General features: G+C 28.4%; 2 long non-coding RNA genes across 2 annotated transcripts in view; both read right to left on the reverse strand.

The window, feature by feature from the left end:
* LOC143197662 (uncharacterized) overlaps window positions 1-14,266 on the reverse strand; it is a 157,975-nt gene that overhangs the window by 88,858 nt on the left and 54,851 nt on the right. The gene's annotated exons all lie outside the window — the stretch shown is intronic.
* Window positions 9,424-10,291, reverse strand: LOC143197331 (uncharacterized). The gene is made up of 3 exons (XR_013005980.1): window positions 10,019-10,291; window positions 9,717-9,865; window positions 9,424-9,676 (listed from the first exon to the last, which is right to left on the reverse strand). It is a non-coding gene; the product is annotated as an uncharacterized LOC143197331 (long non-coding RNA).

Consider the following 14,266-nt stretch of genomic DNA (forward strand, 5'->3'; position numbering starts at 1 on the left):
GAACACATAATACTCATTTACATCTTTTTTTTAATGAATATTAATTATTGAAACCTTTATTAACAATTTTCTAATAATCATCAATCCAAATCATGGAACGGTATGTTAGTGAAGTCTTATTACGTGTGTTATATATGTTGCTTTAATGTTATTATAAAAGTTTTTTTACTTTTATTGTAAACCCACTTAACAAAAGAATTCTTTATAAAATTTAGAGGATATACATTCTATCATACCATACATCCAGCTAACACCGCAAGAAGAGGAAGTGCAAGAAGTGCAATAATAATAAAATAGAACATTTCCCACCATCAAAAAGTAAATTACGAAAAAAAATGGCAACAAAATAGAACACCTGAAAATAAAAATAGTTTAAACAATATAACACAAAGGCTGAAAAGAGAAATACTGGAAATAAAAAACAAAACCATAAATGACTATCTCAGAAATTTAACAGATGATAAAGAAACTGATTACTCACTCTGGAAAGCCACAAAATATCTAAAGCGCTCATGTCTACACAGTCCACCTATAAGGGACCTATGTAGGAGTTGGGCACGTGAAAATCGCCAAAAAGCAGAAGCATTTGCTGAATATCTAGAAAAAAACTTTCAAACCAAATGAAGCTAATTGAAAATAATTTACCGGACATAGAAGCTGAAAATTCGATGATTGAATTAGCCACGCCGAATGAGTTAACCAAAGTTATTAAAACTGACATTAACCCCAGGAAATCACCAGGCTACGATTACTGCAAACAAAAGAATTACTACAAAAACTACCAAGAAAGGAAATTATAAAACTCACCAACTTGATCACTACAGCATTTAGATTAAAACATATCCCAGACATTTGGAAGATGGCGGAAATTATAATGATCCCAAAACCTGGGAAGTCACCAAACGAAATAAAATCCTATAGACCTATATCACTGCTGCCAGTAATATCTAAGGTTTTTGAAAAACTCCTGTTGAAAAGAATAAAACCGATCATAGAGAGGAAAAACCTAATACCAACACACCAGTTTGGGTTTATTAACAAACACTCAACAATTGACCAGGTCCACAGAATAACAGATGTTATTGAACAAGCCTACGAAAGTCAAAAAGTGTGCTCAGCTATATTCTAAGATGTAGCACAAGTCTTCAATAAGGTTTGGCATGAAGGCCTTGTTCATAAACTACAGAAAATGCTATCAAAACAACACACCGAACTATTAAAATCCAATTACATATAAAATACATTACAACCAGAATGTTTAGAGTCAAGCAAGAAGAAGCTTACTCTACAATAAAAGAAGCTAAAGCAGGTGTACCACAAGGAAGTGTACTGGGACCAATGCTTTATCTACTTTACACTTGTGATATACCACAAATGGAAAATATCAGGATGGCTACATTTGCTGATGATACTGCGATTATAGCTGTCGGGGACAATAGTGAAGAAGCCTCACGAAAATTAGAACAGGCAAGTGACAATATAAATAATTGGACACAAGCTTGGAAAATAAGAATTAATGAAAGTAAATCTGTACATGTGTAGTTCACGTATAAACAGACCGTACAAGCGCCAATAACATTAAATAACACTATCATTCCATATAGTAACAACGCTAAATATCTAGGAATGAATCTCGATGCAAAACTTCGCTGGAAGGAACATATAAAGAAGAAAAAAAAAAGAACTGGAATTGAAATATAGGAAAATGTACTGGCTAATTGGAAGACAATCAAAATTATCAGTACATAATAAATGGCTATTATATAAGCAAATATTGAAACCTATATGGAGTTCAATTATGGGGATGTTCTGGAAAGAGTAACATTAATAAAATACAAATTTTTCAAAACAAAGTCCTGAGAGGTATTGTGGGTGCACCCAAATACTATAGAACTGATTACCTACATCGAGACCTTCAGATACCCACAGTCAGTCAAGAAATCAAGATAATTGCAAGGGGGCATGAGGAAAGACTCCATTCTCATACTAATATTGATATATTGCAACTTTTGGATACCACCAGAACAGGACACAGGCTCAAAAGAACCAAACCATCTAATCTTGTGTAGTGTTGTGTAGTGAGGTGCATATATTAAAAAATTCAGCAGTGACATATATAAACATTATTACACGAGAAACTGAGTTAGGGCCGATGGGTCCTCCTAGTTATATATCTAGATTTAAGTTAGCATAAAGACAAATTGTAGGTTAGACGGAAACGACTAGTAAGAATCTATTAATTAAATAATAAAAAAAAACTTTTATTGTACTACTATTATTTTCCTTTATACTATTTCTTCATTTATTCGTATTACCTTGTTTTATTTTTTGAAATTTTTTATAATTGGTCATAAAATGCTGTGATATGTAAAAAATTCTAATAGAATTTATTTCTATTGAAACATAAAATAAAACTGTGACCAAATTATTATATTGAATATCAAAAAAAAGTAACACCAAAAGTTTATCTACAATTTATCCATCATATAAATCAGTGTTTTGTTTAAAATTATGTATGTTTACACCTCAGTTAATTCTATTTAATTAACACAAAACATCAAAAAAGTATAACTAAAATCATCAGGCCATTTTATCATACATTATATATAATTGTATATTCTATATCCTTCAAATAGTTAATATAAACTCACTGAACAGATTGTGAACTAATTATTTATTTTTCCAGTCGAATCTTCTGAGAATACCCTCGTAAAAAGTAATATGTTATGGTTATCCGGCCTAATCTTGAAAATGCTACCCCTATTTTTAGAGAAAAAAATACTAATAACTCAAAATGCCATTTCGCCGTAACGGAGTGGCTCGGCGTTGGTCCATGTGTGTGTGTGTGTGTGGTAGACTAAACCGAACAAGAAACTAACATAAACAAACCATTTACTTCTGTTTGCTCTCTAATGAATTGAACGAATGATACCTGTTTTATGATTTTAAACACTTTCACTTAAATAAAAAAAACATAAAATACATGTTAATCTTACTGTAGATTATTTATATTTGTGGAATAGTAGCATCCAGGAGTTTTCAGCAACTTTAATTTCTTTATGACGAAGCAAAAATCTTGTAATTGTAATTTCCTCTCATATTTTTTTATTAAACTTTGTTACTAGTTACCGATTAACTTACAATTTATTTCTACAATAACTTAAAAACCCAGCTATATATCTAGGAGAATCCATTCGTCCTTACTTAGTCTCTATGAACAACACTAAGACTGCTATTTTTCTTTGTTAAATACACTCCACTGCATTACTACTTCAAATGGTTTAATCCTTTCGAGTATGTGTCCCGCTCGAGTGTCATGCAAAAATTGCAATACTTCTGTATTAATATGATAGTGGAGTCTTCTATAAGTGATTCTATTGATTTCCTGACTAACAGTCGGTATCTGAAGGTATTGGTGCAAATAATCATTCCTCTAATATCAGGGTACATTTACGGTATCTCTAAACCTGTTTGAAACATTTGTGTTTTATTTATGTATGTTACTTTTCGCGGAATATCCCCATAACTGGATTCCATAGGTTACTATCGGTTTTAGAATTTACTTATACAACAACCTATTAGGTACGGATAATTGACATTTTCCTCCAATTAACTAATACCTGTTTCTATATTTCAAACCCATTTAATTTGTGTTCTTATTTTTAATGCATATTTGATATTTAACTCTAAAATTATTATTAATAACAATCGTCAACTAAACTTGATTTAATATAATTAATTTACTATTTCTATCCTGGATCTATAATCAGCCCTAACATATTGTATATTAAAAACTTAAGTCATTTTAACCTAACTAAAACAAATAAAATTATTTTGCAAATGGTAATTTTTGGATAGTAATAATTATAATGGACTACTTTGCTTTTTTATCTAACTTTCTATCGATCATATTTTTATAGAAAAAATATAACAAGATTTTTTTAAACCATTAAAAATCTCTCGATAATTCTAAAATACTCCCATGCCTCTTAAATGTTTACCTATAGTGTCTCGACACTTAAGTTGTTCTTGTGTTTGACTACCAATAATTCGCTCACAGATGTTTCTTATCTCCCACATTGAAATTGCCACTTGTAAATCTCCCAAACCACTATTTACATATTTAAATCGACATCATCAGATCGCCGCAAGCAAAGGATTTCATTTAGCAGAACCTTTTTCTAGATTAAGGTATAAAAGTAACTTTTTTAATACATATTAGTGTAGTTTAATCGATCAAAATGATTTAAAATCCAATTACTGGATAATGATTGAATATATTTAAGGCACTTGAACTACATTAACTGATTCACTAATGCCATCTATTAGAAAATTAAAAATCTATTAGTTTTTTTAAATAAATAGGGAATGAAATTTTATTCAGATATTATTGAGATATTATTCAGATATTGGATATTAGTTGGATTAATTTCTTGTGGTTCGTTTTAGAATAAAACCAAAAAACAAGTCTTCAAAAACTATTTTCTATCTAAATTGTTTTAACTAATAGAAATTATCGTACTAAAGTGATATTTATTATACTATAAACAATAAAGGTAAAAATAATTACGGTGACCAATATACCTGTTCTAACAGAAAAAATATGTAATTTTCTCTGATTTGAAGATTATATATAAAATATATCTTAGAGAGTTAGATAGCCAAGGCATTAACCATCTAATTTTGAAAGGATTATTTAGTAAAGTATGATGACATAATACGGACAAAAGGAACACACACATTATTACATTAGATCAAAGAAAATTTCTCATGTCGGTATACAATTTTTAGTTACTTCTTTTATATTTGAAACTCAAGATTATATTCAATTTACCAATCTCTTGCACTCTATAATTATGTAATGATAATTAAAAGATTCTTATTAACTAATAATTAATAAAATTATTAGGCATATTTTAAAAATAGTAACTCTTCTTTATTTTTAACTTTTCTTCACCAAAATCACTTAACCAAGCATTGGTCCACATGTTTTATAATGCATATAAGAATATCTTAAATTATCTTAAAAGAACACCTAACTCATAGTTTAATTTTATATTAGGGCCGTCCAAATTAGTAAATTTATTACCACAATCATTTACGTTTTGTTCTTCCCTGGTAGGATCAACTACAAATAACCTTCAAAGTAATGTCCCACATCTTCAGAGAAGGAAACCGACAACTTATAACGCCTTTTCGCTCGAAACAAAGTAACTCAGCGTTGGTCCATGTGTGTTTTAGTTGGACCGTAACCTAAATAAATCATCCGGTAAGTTTTGGCCGTTAATTTTTTATACCCACATCTTGCATTACGCCGCCAAGAAGTGTATATACTTCGTCAAAGACTTTAACTAGTTCAACTAGTTGCTAGTTTTTTTTTATATTACCACTTGTCCATCTTCTTATTTCTATTTCTCAACACGCATACGTTGATGTTATGTAAGACAACTATTGTTAATTGACTAAGCTTCATTAGCTTCTAATTATTAATTATTGAATGTAGACTTGATTATTAATTAGGTGCAAAAAAAAGAACTAATAAAGGGAAAAAGAAAAAGGAAAGGTCTAAAAATCTATGTATAGTATTAGCGATTTTGTTGTAATTAAGTAAGTATCATTTATGGAGAGATTTTATTTTACTTCTTATTATTGTTAATTTGAAAAAAACTTAAAGATGAGATACATCGATTAGTTACAAACTAAATCGCTATCAGAGATATATTTTAATTGAAAATGATGCGTTTGAGTCAATAACGAATATAAACTGTCGCTGCAAATATAAAATCATCTTATAAAATCCGCCAAAACCTAGATAAAAACGCTTAAATGGATAACCCTGTCCAATCTTCCGTATTCATCAGACAGTGCTCCTTTTAACTAGCAGTTGTTCTACCACAACGCGGAATCTCTATACTATATGAAACATAAGGAAGCGTGATATCTAGCGATAAACAATACTTTGAATGAACTACATTGTACCAATTTCCATCACTAAAGTGTCAGGTGTCAACAAATAAATCAACATTTGCAGACCCAAAATCTATTAAATAGACACATTGATTCAATAGAAACATGTTTCGAGTATAGAGAGCTTTTCATCGGTATAAGAACGGAATTTGGTCATTTATATTGATTGTTTAAACGCTTGTGACTGGCATGTTATTTATAGTAGAAAATAAGCCTAGAGATAATCAACTTGCCATTATTCAATTGTCGGATAGTGAAGGATCGCCAGTTAACTGAAAGATGTAGATATATACATATATATTTAGTGCGCGAAATGCAATCCACGTTTTTAAATTCAATTTTGTTTGAATAATTTTATCCGTTACATTTATGTAGAAATTAATACATTTAATTATATTTGATTTTTATTGATTATTATTGTGGCTTAGGCTCCCCAAAGCATGATTATGTTCAAATAGTAAGTTTTACATATTCATTAGTGAAGAAAACAATATAATTTATAAAACAAAATTAGGCAAAATTATAAATCCATTGGACATTGTAATTTTTTTAGCGAATAATTAAGAGAATATCTCTCATAAACATCTTCAAAAATTGGTATTGCATTAAACTGCGATATATCAACTATAAAAAAACTTATTACCAACAGCCGTGAAATGTGTAACAAAATTTGACAATAACTGAAGAAAAAAAATAATCATGATTACCCTCTACATTGTAAAAAAATATACAGAAGGTGTTACTTATATAATTTCTTAAGTATATTGTTATTCCTTATACATATTTTCTTTGTAGATAAGATGCATAGTTATAAAACATATTATCATTAATTAATACTTCATTTATTTTAAAATTTTACAGTACCTCGATATAAAATCAAAAAGAGATTTTGTTATGCCAAAAAATTTAGTCTTTATCCTAATATTTTTAAAATTTTTCAAATAAGTTTAAATAAGCTATTCAGATTCAGAATAATTCAGTTGTTTGTTCTTATTTAAATATCTCTTTAAAAAAAATAATGTTTACTAAAAGACAGCTAATATTTTAATTTAGACTTTTTTACTGAATAGTAATATTGAAATCTCTACTACCAATTTTTGGCATGTGAAACGCTGTGATATGTAAATTTTCTAATAGAATTTCTTCGTAATTGAAATATAAAATATGGACAAAATAATTATATTAAATATCAAAGAATTACAACCAAAATATTATATACAAGTCATCCATCATATAAATCGGTGTATTGTTTAAAATTATATATGTTTACATCTGAGTTAATCCTCTTTAATTAACAGAAACACCAAAAAAGTATAACTAAAAACATCAGAGCATTTTTGTCGTACATTATATATAATAGCATCAAAATTTCACTTCTCACTTTTTTTATTAAATTTATTTTAAATGGTAACAGAAACCTGGAACTTGAATCACGTGTTAAAAAAACTATTTGTTTTGGCGAATAATTAAGACAATATCTCTAATAAACATTTTTAAATTGGCATTGCATTAAATTGTGATATGTCAACTATAAGAAAACGCATTACCAACTTGTCATAAGATAAAACAGCCGTGAAATGTATAACAAAATTTGACAATAACTGAAGAAAAAAATAACCATGACCCTCTACCTTGTAAAAAAATTTACAGAAGTTGTTACTTGTATAATTTCATAAGTATATTGTTATTCCTTATACATATTTTCTTTGTAAATAAGAAACATATTATCGTTAATTCATACTCCATTTACTTTAAAATGTTAGAGTACCTCGATATAAAATAGGGAAAATATCAAAAACAGATTTTGTTTTGCCAAAAAATTTAGTCAATTAATTTTAAAAAATGTTATTTTTAAAATGTAGTTACGGATATTACCTGAAATTCATTTAGTTTCCTTGCATAAGAGTAATCATAGGTCTATAAATCAAGTTTACCAGTTATGTTAATTTTGGAAATAGAAGGATGTTATTAAAATAAATAGAAAGTATTAAAAAAATATAAAATTAAAGCAGCAAAATAGACAATTAGACTACGCGTTCACTTGTAATTTCAATTATGAACAATATAATGATTATAAAATAACAAATTATACCGAAAACTTGTAATTTAGTTCATTAAATACTTATAAACAATTAAAAAATAAATATTAGCAAGAATTAAATAAAAAAATTAAAACAAATAAATCTCTTAGTAGTAGCTATCAATCATAGTAAAATGTATTTAGCAAATTGTTTATTATAATAGACACAATTTCCAGGGTTCCCCAAATGATAGTTGAATGTACTTCTATTAAAGTTTAAAAGCGAAATTCCGGCTTAAACATTACCGCTGTAAATGAGATAAAACAAAAAAAGCACAAAGACAAACCGTCTTTAACTCGTCTTATTCATCTGGTATAATGATATAACTCGAATAATGATCAATCAAGCAACCAGCCAGATCCTAATTGACAATAGCACAGCTGGTATACAAAAAAACGGTTCATTAGGTCAAGTGTTTAAATACAGTGCAGTTGTACTTAAACACATCCTCAGATCATGTAGCTTAAACGTTAGAATGTATTTATTAGAGTTCCTGTTGACTTTTTTAGTACTTTTTTATTCGAAATACAGTTGAAAAACTTTTTAACTATTTCACACTCTAACTCTAAGAATAAGTTTAATACCTAGCTTTTGATTTTTTATCTATTATTCAGTATATTTTCTTGATAGTTGTCAGTTAATTAAATTAAACTTGTATTATTTTCTAAATCCAAATAGAATAAGTAATTAATTCCAGAAAGTAAAAACCTTAAATCTTAATCAATTTATTCTGAAAATTCTTGAAGTCTACCCACTGGCAAGTGACCAAAAGGGAGATCACTTCAAAAGGTATCAAGGCTTTTTCCAACCCGATTAGTGTCAATTTTGTCTATAAAATTCATATATCAGCAGCATCCAAACCGGTGACATCTTAATGGACCATAATAGTGCATTATGGTTCAACTTCTCATTATTCTACTTTAATTTCCTGTTAACACTACATAATATCAGATTGAAAGATTATTCGTCAACTCAAAATAAGAAGATATCCGGTCTTACCCAGCGTAGTTACTATCGACAATAAAAATCACAAGCATTAAGTACATCCATTCCCTGGAGAACTCGAGCCCGTGACTGTCGCAGCAGTAGGGGAACAGTCCATTACGCCTACGAAATTTACCTATGCCAAAGGTTTTTAAAATCGATCTTAAGAAAATCTCAATTCTTTTTCAGAATTCAAAACATTTTGTTCTTCACATAAAACATTTTATTTCTTGCATTTTAAAAAATATTATAGTAGACGATTGGACATATAGTTTATTCAATTTTTTTTTAGTAATGCGTCGTGGTTATTTGTGACGTCGAAACATTACCATGTTGCCGCATCAACTCTGAGTTTTAGTTCAGTTTGGATTTGACATACAAGAACATTCTAATCTAAATAAAATAATTGAACAAAAATGTTATCAAATATAATTTATTTTAACATTATAGTACATCTAATACATATATTATCGAAGGACTTAAATCTACAATTAAGAACACGGGTATAATAGTTTGTAGGTTAGATTTGTTTTGTTTACATTGAACTCTTTTCCACACCATCCATGAGGTAGAGTTTCTAGGCGCGTTTTTTATGTAGTGTTATCCCCCTGGAGGCCTAATCTACCTAATCAACCATTATATATCTGAGAAACGTATTTTACTTTCATTCGAGTGCATATTTACTTTTTTCGTTTAGTTCTTGTTTCTTTCAATGGTGTGTTTACTTGGCAAGTCATCTTGATACCACTGTTTTTTATTTCTTCTGCTACTACCTCTGTATACCATTCTTGATAAAATTAATCACTGAATTATGTCTAATGTATTTACCATATCTACAAAACAGTTAGTATACATTCTCTCCTTATACATTCTAACATAATGCTTATGTTTAATTTTGAACAATTACAATCATATCTGTGCACACAAATCTTTCACGCCCTACAATATTAATTTCTATAGTCATATTCAATTAATTATGTGCATACCTTTAGTTGTTTCCACTCTCATCACTCTGTCTCAGGAATTTCCAGCATTGCACAGCATTATCACATATCCTGAAAGTTTCCTTCAGTCACTTTTACTTTACGACTCACTGTCCATTTCAATCACTAGACTGTTAATTTCTAATCTGTCTAAAACATGTTCATGATTCCATTTATCAATTACTTCCTTTGTATGTCTTCAAATGAGTTCATCCAAACCAAAGGTGTTATGGTTGACAATGCTTCTTTCCACATATCCAAACAATTTTTGATGGAATATCCTTCTCAGCCAGCAATATATCTGCAATTAACTATTAATAAATATAATGACCAATGAAACCTAACTGAATGCTATTGTAACATTTACGTTTCTTCAACAGTTTTTATTGTCTTTACACTTTTTTTACTGTCTTGCCAAGAGTGCCACTGAACCATTTTGAAATATTCAAGTTTCTTATATTATTTTATGCCATTAATTGAATTCTTTCTAAGGTAACGTCTGGAAGTTCCATTAAAACTCTCCGAAGGTTATCTTTACACGATTTAAACGTATAGGGTTACTATAAAAGTGTATGAAAGGATGTCTTACATCCCTCAAAAAGCTGCATGTTCCTAACACTTTTATGTATACTTTCCAGAGAGACAATTTTCTCTAAAATAATTTTATTAAATTATGTTTATATCGATAAAATAGTTTGTGTACTTACTGTTTTTATACATTTCGTATATTAGATCTTGAATTGAGCCAATGTCAAGATTTGTCACCCACTTTGTATGTAGACGGGTTTTCTTGGGCGAATCTAACGTAGTATTCTTCATTTTGTAAGCCATGTTAGTCACAGTACCCACAGTAATATTTAGCACGGCAGCAACCCGCTAAAAACATTTTCAATAAAATTGGAGGGACTTTATTATTTAATATCATCAATAATTACCTCTCAAACGGAATTTACCAGCAAAAGGGGGCCTCCGTTATCTCGTTACTTTTCGAAATAACCTATTAAAGCCGCAATCAATTTATGACCCTAAATATCTATTTTTTTTCGGCATTTTGAAATGAAATAATATGATATATTACGGAACGACTGTCGTTTTTAGATATAGTATAATGTTAAAATAAATTATATTTGGTAACATTTTTGTTCAATTATTTTATTTAGATTAGAATTATTTTGTAAACTGAATTAAAACTCAGAGTTGATGCGGCAGCATTGTAATGTTTCGACGTCACAAATATTCACGACGCATTACTAAAAAAACTTTGAATAAACTATAGAATACATCTAATGTATTGTAGAACTCAGGTACTATCGCATAAGCCATCTTCAACTTACTAATGTCGGTTCCTAGTATATTATCAATATGCGTTAGTCGATAATTAAATCAAATATTTAATTAAGTATTGATTATAAATAATCTACTTCTTATTTGAATTCAGAGGTTATATTACTAAAAACGAAGATATCCAACTAGCTTGGTCAATACAGTTCAAAGCGAATATCAAATCAGGTTATTGAACCAGACTATTTGTGAAAAAAATCACTAGACTTATGCATTCTTTTCTCATAAGATTCTGATATTATAATGATATATTTCTAAATATATAGACACCAAAAAAACTACTCCAATATAACTGGTACTGATATAACATCAAGGCTTTGTTTTGCACCCCACCAAACACATGAAAAATATAAATATTTAATATTGGATATAAGCTAAGCAGCTGTTTAAAAGTTATTCATAACAAAAATGTTTATTATTAATATTAAGTTCCGTATGTGTTCTTTATTTTATAAAGCAACAACATTTTAATTAAGAAATATGTGAAATCTCAAGCATAAAAATTTACTTTTCACTTTTTTTTTATTAAATTTAACTCATAGTGCATTACATTTTTAAATAATTATATTTTCATTATTTCTGCTTTCAACAAATTATTTAACACCATAAAAATGTTAATCCTGTTAATTGCTACTTTTTGTTTATTTTAAAATAATATTGTACTTGTGATTGCATTGTCGTATATTGAACGATTGCTAGTTTATTGAACTGAGTTATTGTTTAATATTATAATTTTACAGTCATCCTAATACACTTGTATTTAATTTATACTATTTCAAAGAATAATCGAAAGATATAGAAGAAAAAATACATCGTCAAGGTATTGTTTTGCAGTAAAGTAGAAGTATAAAAAACAGACAATATAATAAATATTTATTTCAAATTTTAAATAATTATTAATTTCAACTCGTGCTTTGTTCGATTACACAACACTGATGGGCATATCTCATCTTAAAACAATATTATACATAATTAATAAATCGGTTAATAAACAAGAGATACCCAACCAGATAAAATGCATAATTATAACCATAAATATAACCACAGGAAACGTATTTATGGTTATATATTAGTTCTTTGGCGTATTTATACAAATCAGCTACAATAAAATTTGAAAGTCTTTAACCATAAATGTGTCAGAAATAGAAACACATTTTTACAGACAAGGTTACAAACTTTTCCTTTCGTTATTGACTCGATAACATCAAATTAGTGAATCCGGTAAATCGAAAGAAATTTAGAGAAAACACTTAAAAGGAAATATAAGAATTTGACAAATGGATAGTCATAATATAAGATAGTTAATTTGAAAATATAGAATTTAAGAATATGAGGAATGAAACGTGTTGGCCCTTTCGAGATCAAAACATCAAACATACTGTTATTAAAAGGTGGCCACTGCAATCAATTAAAACTTGCGGTAGCTTTGACAGCCAATCCAAGCTAAGTGTTAGCCTTTTATGACCATGATGATGTTATATATTTACATTTAAAGAAAATAAAAACTATATATAGATATGCATATACAATATACACATTTATTCAACAGTACTGACTTGGAAACTACAATAATTCGATATTTAATATTTGACATTAAATATACGAAAGAAAATAATTTTTTCTCAATTCGTAATAATTAAGAAAAAAAAATTCTTAATAATAATTTCTTTAATTACACAAAAAATCCAAAAGCAAAAGTTTGAACGTACTTGACAGGTTTGCAATTTATTACTGAAATAAAACTTGTGACATAAATAGAAACGTGACAAATATATTTTGAACATAACGCTTTGGGCCATATTGCATTATCTGTAATACCTTCATAGAACAGGCATAATGACCAACAATCACTAAAACATTCTATTTATCCAATCAAATGGTTGTTTAATATCCAAATTTTCGAGAAAGATCTTGTCTTAGAAAAATGATTCACAAAGGAAAATAGCTCTAATTTATCAGAAGTTGATTTGTTGGTGCTGAATGAGTCTCTGGTCTCTTAGAATTAAGATAAGAAGATAATAAAATTTTTAAATGTCAAAACTTTAAGGCAAGTATAAATCCGCATGTTGCATAAATGAATATTGATCGATATTAATTGTTACTGTCACATATTGAGTTTGTTATTTTATATCCTCCTATAATGATGACGCTGTAACCTCCCTTCAGCTTAAAGACGGAAAACAAAGTTCGTGCAAAGTTACACGAAATTACTTTAACTGCTGACGAAGTGAATGAAACTGATAAATCAGTGCAATACCATGACTGCCTTGTATTCAAGGAGGCTGCAGACATGCTACAGCATATCGATTAAACCACTTAATTCTCATTGTCTTCTATGGAACGTAAACAAATAATTTATTATTGTTATTACTGATGTATTATCGCTCTGAGGAACCGTACACCACTTATACGTTTTGGAATTGATAATTAGCTGGCAAAATAAATTATTTGGCTTATATTACTTACGGTTAAAATAGAAAAAAAATTAAAACCCTTATTTCCTATTAAAAGAATATATATTTTATTGATATAAGTTTCATATTATAATTTTTTAGTTCTATTTATACTGTGTAAAAAACATAATGGAATATATAAATGGGTCATAATCAATATATTTTTGTATTCAATCAGTCGTGATAAAATGAACAACAAATAATTATATTGAAGTATTATTCGTTTTCTACAGCACCAACATATTATTAACCATTACTCTTTACTGATAGACCCAATTCATCTTCAATTCATCAAAGAATATGCTAGAAAACCGAAATATTCAGAAGATGACACAAATGATGAGTCTGTTCACCTGAAAGAGTGTTGGTATAATTATAAACGCGACAATGAGAAATGTTTCAATGGAAAGACATACTTCACTGTATTCACTTTCACTGTATTCAACAAACTCTGATT

This window comes from Rhynchophorus ferrugineus, unplaced genomic scaffold, assembly GCF_030347505.1.
Source record: "Rhynchophorus ferrugineus isolate W39M unplaced genomic scaffold, kcgeb_rfMv2 rfM5, whole genome shotgun sequence".
Classification (NCBI taxonomy): domain Eukaryota; kingdom Metazoa; phylum Arthropoda; class Insecta; order Coleoptera; family Curculionidae; genus Rhynchophorus; species Rhynchophorus ferrugineus.